Here is a 9183-nt window from a genome sequence, read left to right as displayed (position 1 = left end):
TCTGGCTCTAGGTGAGTGATCACACCATCGTGATTATGTGGGTTATGAAGATCTTTTTTCTCATGTCACTACATGGTTCTTTATTGCATCCATACTGGTCTTAACTAAAGCAGATATTTTCAATGCCAGCATTGGATAAATGTCAGCCAAACAGAGCCAAAACAAACTTTGCCATTGTTCTGAGCTTTAGGGCAAGGGTCACAGTGCTCTGGGGCTCATCTTCCCCATGTAAGCTCATTCTTTAGAGTGTGTTCCTTCTTTAGGGTTGCAGGCTACCATATGGCATGCAGAGAAAGTGCCAAACGAGTGACAGTGAATCTTGTCTCCTTTTTTTTAAAGTCTGCTAATTAATAACTTTAGTTACATCTGCCAAGTCCTTCTTACCATGTAATATAGCGTATTCACTACCGTAACACCAGGGCATACATGTTTGACGTCTTTAATATCATATAAGAGCAGTGAAGCAGAATTAACTCTGACAGAGTTAATTTTTGAGTCATTCCAGGTTTTAAATTTCTTTTACCTTTACTTATATGCCTACCTTCAAGGATTACCTTGATAGTGACGCCTGATAGATTAGCCATACTCCATAAGACAACCCGAAACTGTTTATCTTTAGTTTTAGTTATTTAACTAACTGAACATAAAAATGTGGAAATGCCTCTTGCATTTAGAGATTTTGTTCTAGATATCTTCCAGAGAAAGCTGTGGTTACTCATTGATAAAAAGTTGTGGGTCAAGAGAATTTATTGATACTGTCTAAGCTGTTTGAGATTTTTTGTTTTCACTTATTCTGATTATTTAAGAAATGGATTCACTCAATAAATGCTTATTGAGCAGCGCTAGGTGCTAGGATGATAATAACTGAACACGTAACTTCTTTTGGTAATTAATTAATTTATTTCAATTGGAAGCTAATTACTTTACAGTGTTGTAGTGTGTTTTGCAGCACATTGACATGAATCAGTCATGGGTGTACATGTGTCCCCCATCCTGAACCCCCCTCCCACCTCCCTCCCCATCCCATCCCTCTGGGTCATCCCAGTGCACCAGCCCTGAGCACCGTGCCTCATGCATCAAGCCTGTCCGGGTGATCTGTTTCACATATGATAATATACATGTTTCAATGCTATTCTCTCAAATCATCCCACCCTCGCCTTCTCCCCCAGAGTCCAAAAGTCTGTTCTTCACACATGTGTCTCTTTGGCTGTCTCGCATATAGATAGGGTCATCGTTACCGTCTTTCTAAATTCCATGTATATGCGTTAGTACACTGTATTGGTGTTTTTCTATCTTCACTCTGTATAAATAGGCTCCAGTTTCATCCACCTCATTAGAACTGATTCAAATGCATTCTTTTTAATGGCTGAGTAACATTCCACTGTATATGTGTACCACAGCTTTCTTATCTGTTCGTCTGCCGATGGACATCTAGGTTGCTTCCATGTCCTGGCTATTGTAAACAGTGCTGCGATGAACATTGGAGTACATATGTCTCCTTCAATTCTGGTTTCCTTGGTGTGTATGCCTAGCAGTGGGATTGCTCGGTCGTATGGCAGTTCTATTTCCAGTTTTTTAAGGAATCTCCACACTGTTCTCCACGGTGGCTGTACTAGTTTGCATTCCCACCAACAGTGAAAAGACAGCCTTCAGAATGAGAGAAAATAATAGCAAACAAAGCAACTCGCAAAGAATTAATCTCAAAAACATACAAGCAACTCCTGCAGCTCAGTTCCAGAACAAGAAAAGACCCAATCAATAAATGGGCCAAAGAACTAAACAGACATTTCTCCAAAGAAGACATACAGATGGCTAACAGACACATGAAAAGATGCTCAACATCACTCATTATCAGAGAAATGCAAATCAAAACCACAATGAGGTACCATGTCACGCTAGTCAGAATGGGTGCTATCCAAGAGTCTGCAGGCAATAAGTGCTGGAGAGAGTGTGGAGGAAAGGGAACCCTCTTACACTGTTGGTGGGAATGCAAACTGAACACGTAACTTTTTAGGAATCATGAGACTCTGAAGGAGAAACAAGCTGCTCTGGGAGATAACACAGTCATCGTTTAGTAACTGTGAGTGGTTGGTTCTGAGACCTTGGAGGATATCAAAACCCAGAGATGCTCAAGTCCCTTTTATTAATATAAAACAGTATAGTATTTACATATAGTCTACATATATCCCTCCCATTATACTTTAAGTCGTCTCTAGGTTTGTTATAATAACCTTGTAAGTGCTATGTAAGTAGTTGCCAGGCTGCTTGGCAAATGCAAGTTTTGTCTTTTGGAACTTTCCCCAGATCTTTTCTGTATATTTTTGACCCGTGGCTGGTTGAATCCACAGTGGTTGAATGGAGAACCCAAGGATACAGAGCACCTACTGTACGTATATCTAGGTAGGTGGTCTAGCATGATCTGCTCATGAGGATTTGACCAACACTGGCTTGCCACTTCACTGTGGGTGGACCTGAATTAACCTTGAAATTTCTTTGAGCGTCAGTTTTCTATGTATGTGAATAGTAATCTTTAATTGGAGTTCCTGTGCCCTTTTGCAGTAGCACTAGCAATTTTGAATTAATTTGTATTAAGAAAGGCTCCCCCACAATTTATATATGTACCTGAATCTGCCTTTGGCTCCCTTACTTTTCTTCTCCTTCAAATGTGATGATTTCAAATTGTGTCCAAACTAGAGGTACTTAACTTTTGGAGGAAAAAAATACAGAAATAATGTGTGTTAGTTGGTAGAAGTGTTATAAAATTTAGAAAAATGACGATTTTTATCATTTCTACACCCAGGGAAGACCCTTGACATTTTAGTGATCTTTCAGTCTTCTCTGTGCACATACATAGTTCATTTAAAAAAAGACAAGGCTAGTTGGCTAGATAGTATCATATTACAAATACAGTATGTATTTAACTTTAATTCATAATTATTATGATCACTGTCATTTAATAAATTTATATAATTATTAGATTATATAAATTATACAACTATCATAATTTATATAATTTAACAAAATATTTATAATATATGTTATCTAGTTATAAATATTTGTGTATTAATAATTTGATAATTCTGCATTTTCACTTAATGCCACATGAATTACATAATACAATTGTATCTAATTATCTTCTATGACATAATTTAATTTTGTTAAGGTTGGAATGATGCATTTCTCAAATGTTTGGTAGAAGGTGTTTATAAAGCCATTTGAATCTGGTATTTTTGTGTGTGTTGGACAGAGGAAAGGGGAAACATTTAAACTTCTCTAGCTTTCAGTAGTTGTAGAACTATTAAGATTATCTATTTCTTTCTTGAGTCAATTCCCCCCACCTTTAAACTGTGTTCACTTTATATATTTGGGATCTTGTCTGTCTCTAATATTCAATCTTTTAAAGAAACTAACCTTTTGCTCTGATCTTCAAACTTTACAAAAACGTATACAATGAAAAGGAAGGCATCTTCTCAGCAGAGCTGAGACCTTTCCAGAGGCAGTCAGTGTACTTTTTCTCAATGACATTTTTATCTTTTTACAACCCTTTTATTTTTTACTAAAACAGGATGAACAGTATGAGACGTAGTGATCAGTACTCTCTTGTTTTCTCTCTTCTTTTTGTTTGTTTGTACATCAACCTCATTTTTAATGCCAGTGTAATATTCCACTTCATGGATGTATCCTGTTTAATTAAAAGTAGTTATGCTTTTTTCCCAGTAAAAACCTGTCCCATTTGTTTGATATAACCTAAGAACTTGATTTATTAACCTATTGTAGTAATAGACATAATCATTTCAGAGGTCCAACAAGCCTTCCATGTGCCTTACCCTTTCACAAATAAGTTGAAATTAAAATGTTCGTTGCTCTATAATAGCCTCCTTGGAAGAGGGTATGTTCCATTTAAGTATTTTTAATTACAAACACAACTCTCTTCTGTAATTTAAATGCCATGTGATGTTGTTAGCACTTGAACCCCTGTTTCTTCTATAACTTACCCTAATGTGCAGTTTGAGAGATAGGTGCCGTCTTATGCTTCCTCATGGCTGCCCTGCTGCCCTTGCCACTTATTTATTTATTTATTTTTCATTTATTTTTATTAGTTGGAGGCTAATTACTTTACAGTATTGTAGTGGGTTTTGTCATACATTGACATGAATCAGCCATGGATACACATGTGTTCCCCATCTCGATCCCCCCTCCCACCTCCCTCTCCACCCGATCCCTCTGGGTCTTCCCAGTGCACCAGCCCCGAGCACTTGTCTCATGCATGCAACCTGGGCTGGTGATCTCTTTCACCATAGATAATATACATGTGTCGATGCTGTTCTCTCGAAACATCCCACCCTCGCCTTCTCCCACAGAGTCCAAAAGTCTGTTCTGTACATCTGTGTCTCTTTTTCTGTTTTGCGTATAGGGTTATCATTACCATCTTTCTAAATTCCATATATATGTGTTAGTATGCTGTAATGTTCTTTATCTCTCTGTCTTACTTCATTCTGTATAATGGGCTCCAATTTCATCCATCTCAGTAGAACTGATTCAAATGAATTCTTTTTAATGGCTGAGTAATATTCCATGGTGTATATGGACCACAGCTTCCTTATCCGTTCGTCTGCTGATGGGCGTCTAGGTTGCTTCCATGTCCTGGCTATTATAAACAGTGCTGCGATGAACATTGGGGTGCACGTGTCTCTTTCAGATCTGGTTTCCTCGGTGTGTATGCCCAGAAGTGGGATTGCTGGGTCATATGCTTGCCGCTTATTTCAAGTTCATCTTCTTACATGTCTTTGAGATGCTACCTTTACTATGACTAACTTTTCATATACTTCTGGAATTTAAAAAAATGTGTTCCCTTGGTTGATCTGCCAGTATCATAGCTTTTTAAAGTCTTTTTATTTTTAAATGACTTTGTACTTATAAAAGAGAAAAATAAGAGAGTTCCTATGTACCCTTCAGTTAGTTTCTCCTAATGTTAACATCTTATATATCCATAGTATAATGATAAGAGCTAAGAAATTAGCTTACTGATACAGTACATTTGACTTCGTACTCTTTTACTTATAATGACTTTGCAGCAATTATTTAATATGTCATAGGAATACTCTTGCTCTTCCCTTCATATTTTCCCTTGTTTTTGCTTGTTTTTTCTTTCCAGTTGTCTAGCTGTAGCAAACAAAATAAAAAAAAAAATTTTATATAGTATTTATTTGGGGACCATGTAAAATTAACTCAGGGAGAAAGAACATCATTATGCTACTCAATCTTTAGTACTGAAAAAAGATATGTCTTTCCATTTGTTGAAATCTACCTTTGTGTCTCTCAGAAATGTTCCATAGTTTTTCTCATACATGTTTTGAACTCTTTATTCAGTTTATGCCTGTTTTTTTTAAATTATAGATAAGATCTTTTCTTTCATTTTATCGTTTATCTGGTTTCTCTTTGTACATACAAAGGAAAGATTTCTTTATGTTTTGTACTTGACTAAACTACTAGATTATCTTGTTGTAGTAATATTTAGTTGGTTCTTTTGGATATTCTAGTTATTTAATTGTACCCCTACCAGTAGTATTCCTTTCTAATTTCATTCTCTGTGTTGACTGATAAAAATGAGTAACAGTGGTAAAAATGGGGCTTTCCCTGACTATAGTAATATAGTATATCTAGTATTTCCTCATTGGGTGGTGCTGGCTTATTGTGGGTCTGAAATATATTGTGTTTAAAAAGTGTGCTTTTATATCCAGTATTTTCAATAAGAATGGGCATTGAGTTTTTAAGGCGTCTTTTCATCACCTTCAGCATGATAATATTTTTCTTCTATGTAGCTCTATTAATGTGTTGGGTGATATCAGTTTTACAACAGTGACTTTTGTTGTAAATTTTAGATTTTCCATCTCTTGCGGTTAGTTTTTATCAAAGTAGTTTGTATCAAAAGTACACTTTCTAGTAAATTATCTATTTCATTTGGTTTTCAAGTTTGCTTACATAGACTTGAGCAAAGTAGTCTTCTATGATTCTTTTGGTTTCTTTTTGTATTGATTTTTCTTTTTTTTTTTTTTCATTACCATCTGATAGTACTGACAAATACATCTTTTTTAAAATTCATTAAACCAAAAGAATAAAAGCAGTTTAACTAATTTTTTTAAAATCCCAAACTTCTTAATTTATAATAAAGAATCTTTCAGATTTAATTCTAATTGTGTATCCCTTACCTACCTAAACTTTTCTGCCTCCTTGCGTTAATATCTTAGGGTCCTTGTAGATTTGTTTCTAGTGACCATTTGGATAAAAGTCTAGATAACAGTCCTTTTATAAAACTCTCTTCTCCCCTACCCTGCTCTTAAGAGGTGAGAATCCTTTTAGTGCACACCCTGTCTCCCTGGTGACTCAGAAAGAATCCAATGCTGGAGACCTGAGTTCTGTCCCTGGATCAGGAACATCAATTGAAAAAGAGATTGACTCCCTTCTCCAGTATGCTTGCCTAGAGAATTCCGTCGACAGAGGAGCCTGGCGTGCTCCAATCCATGGCGCTCAAAGAGTTGGACAGGACTGAGCAGCTAACCCTTTCGCTTACTGAGAAGCATGTTTTAAAGATTCAGAGATTTTTCCCATTTCATCAGATAAATTTTGAGTTTTTTTTTTTTTTTTAAATGATGCTGGGTGAGTTGCATTTATGATATATTTGGTATGAAATTCTTGTGATTGTTTAAAAGGCTTTCTAAAACAAATTTATGATTTTTTAAATTTTGCATTAAGCAATTTTGACTTAGGTATGGCGGCAACATATTAAAAGGACATAAGGCAAAGTATTACCTCGAAACATCTTATTTTTCTCATAAAATTATATGAGAACATCCTGTTTTCTAAAGCAGAAATGACTTAAATGTTTTGATTCTGGAGGGAGAGAGAAAAAAAATAATGGTATGTTTTAATTGTCCACCTAAAGGGTTGAATTCTTTTTTGTTCCAGTAAAAAGCACTTTTAGTAGTCTCTTGCTCATTTTGTCCATCTGGCTCTTTTTGTGATTGTATGTGGTTATAGCCTCTGTGTCTAAACATAATTCCAGTAATTTTCTCTTTCCCTGTATTATTACTTTTTCTCTTATTTATACTATTTTAGTGGAAAATTGCCTGTTAGGATTTTATTTGGAGTGAGGAATTTTAGGTCTTACGTTACTAAATGCTGTCAGATTCCCACCTTTGTCACATGATTTTTAATGTACTGCCTCTTTGTAGGTAGAGCTGCTTCTTAGTGGTATGGTATAAAATAGATAGGGCTTCCCAGGTGGCTCAGTAGTAGAGAAACCGCTTGCCAGCACAGGAGACTGGGGTTCAATCCCTGGGTCAGGAAGATGCCCTGGAGGAGGAAATGACAACCCACACCAGTATTTTTGCCTGGATCATCCCATGGACAGAGGAGCCTGATCGGCTGCAGCCCATGGAGTTGCAAAGAGTCAAACCCAACTGAGCATGCATGCACACAAAACAGATAAGTGATCCCACCTATGAATTTCTCCTTTGTTTCTCATGTACCTTCTCAGTCCTTTTTCAAAAGAGTGAATTACTTCTTCACCTCTTGTCGATTGGTCAGAGGACTAAGGCTTTTAACAGTAGATTAACTTTAGGTCTTACTAAGGAAGTTACATAGTAAGTGTATTTTCATGATATAACTTACACAGGACTTTTATTTTTAGACCATCCTTTTGTTTCTCAATTCTAACAATATCCCTGTAAATTATATTAGAAAAGGTAGTAAATGTCCATTTTACGAATGGTGAAATGAGTTAAAATTCAGGGGCAAAGGTGAAGGCACGACCAAGACTGAAACTGAGACCCGGATCCCCAAATACTAGTCTAGCGCTCACTCTTTTCAGTCATGAAGGTTTTTGAGGGTGATCCCCACCACCCAGGACTCTTGTTTCCTTCCGGATTTATTGTCCCTAGCTGTTGGAGAACAGATGGAGACCTGTGTCACTTGATTTCCCTTGTTAGGGTATCCCTTCCAGTTGCTGAACTACAATATTGTCATGACTAGCCAGTGTTGTAATTTGTCTGTCTTATTTCGTATAGTGGATTTTTACTGCAGAAACATTTTTTTTATGTCCAGATCTATTAAGTATTGCTTGAGTACAGACTCTGTTATACTTTTTAACTCTTAAGAGATAGGTAGAATTTTATTCCATAGAAATTAAACTACAAAGAGGATCTGGGTCTTTGGAACTTCGGTAGTCTGAACATAATTTCTAACATTCTCTAATTCTTCAGGCCAAGGACCTCTTATTACCTGACTATCATCTGTATCTTTCTTTTCTCCCCTTTTCTTTCATGGTAATGTAATTAATAGCAAGGCTGTGCTTCGCTTCTCTTTGACAGTCTCTACTCCTAAAATCATCTGTTTTCTTCAAGTGTCTTTCAGCCTCAATGTGAGCACAGTGGGTCCTGTGATACGTATGCCATAACATGGCCTATTGTATTCATCCTTTTGGATAAATGTAATATAATTTATATTAGCAGTTTTTATCATCTTTCTTTCCAAAAGAGTTGAAGTCTCAATCCAATCCTCTCCCTTGTGTCTGTTTTGTTTAATGACCGCCTTTTTAATGAGGCCTTTTTGGAACTTCATATTTCCCCATGGATAATGTTTAAGACTAGCCTTTTATCAAATGAAAAGTGGTAGACTGCAATACCTAATCTCATTAATCTATTTGGGCTATAAAATTATGTGACTGTTGGGCAAAATCCAGAAATAAATTAATATGACCAATATATTTCTTATCAATAACTGCATTTCCCAAATCTTGTCTGTAAGACCATTTAAAATATCTCTGAAACCTCAGAAAAATTCTAACTTGATAGAAATCTTACCCACCTGTGAAAAGGCAGGTGTTTTTCAAACACTACTGACGTTCTCTTCTATGTTAACTCTTATTTGTCTTTCATTAAACCCCGGTATTTCGGCTTCTCAGAAAGGCCCTGCCACTCACACAGTGTTGTTTTGGTACTGAAACTGCTACATTAACACAGTTCTTGTTAAATGTCTCTGAGGTTTTATTTCTTTATCCCTTTCTTTGTAACAAGCAGCCACTCTATTTTTTCAGTAGTGAATTTCAAAATCCTTTTTAACCTTATAGGTCCAGGGGTAGCCAAGGATGGCTGCAGCTTCCTATGGTCAGTTGTTAAAGCAAGT

This window comes from Muntiacus reevesi, unplaced genomic scaffold (genome assembly GCF_963930625.1).
Source record: "Muntiacus reevesi unplaced genomic scaffold, mMunRee1.1 SCAFFOLD_118, whole genome shotgun sequence".
In the NCBI taxonomy this organism is placed as follows: domain Eukaryota; kingdom Metazoa; phylum Chordata; class Mammalia; order Artiodactyla; family Cervidae; genus Muntiacus; species Muntiacus reevesi.
This window is presented reverse-complemented; position numbering follows the sequence as displayed.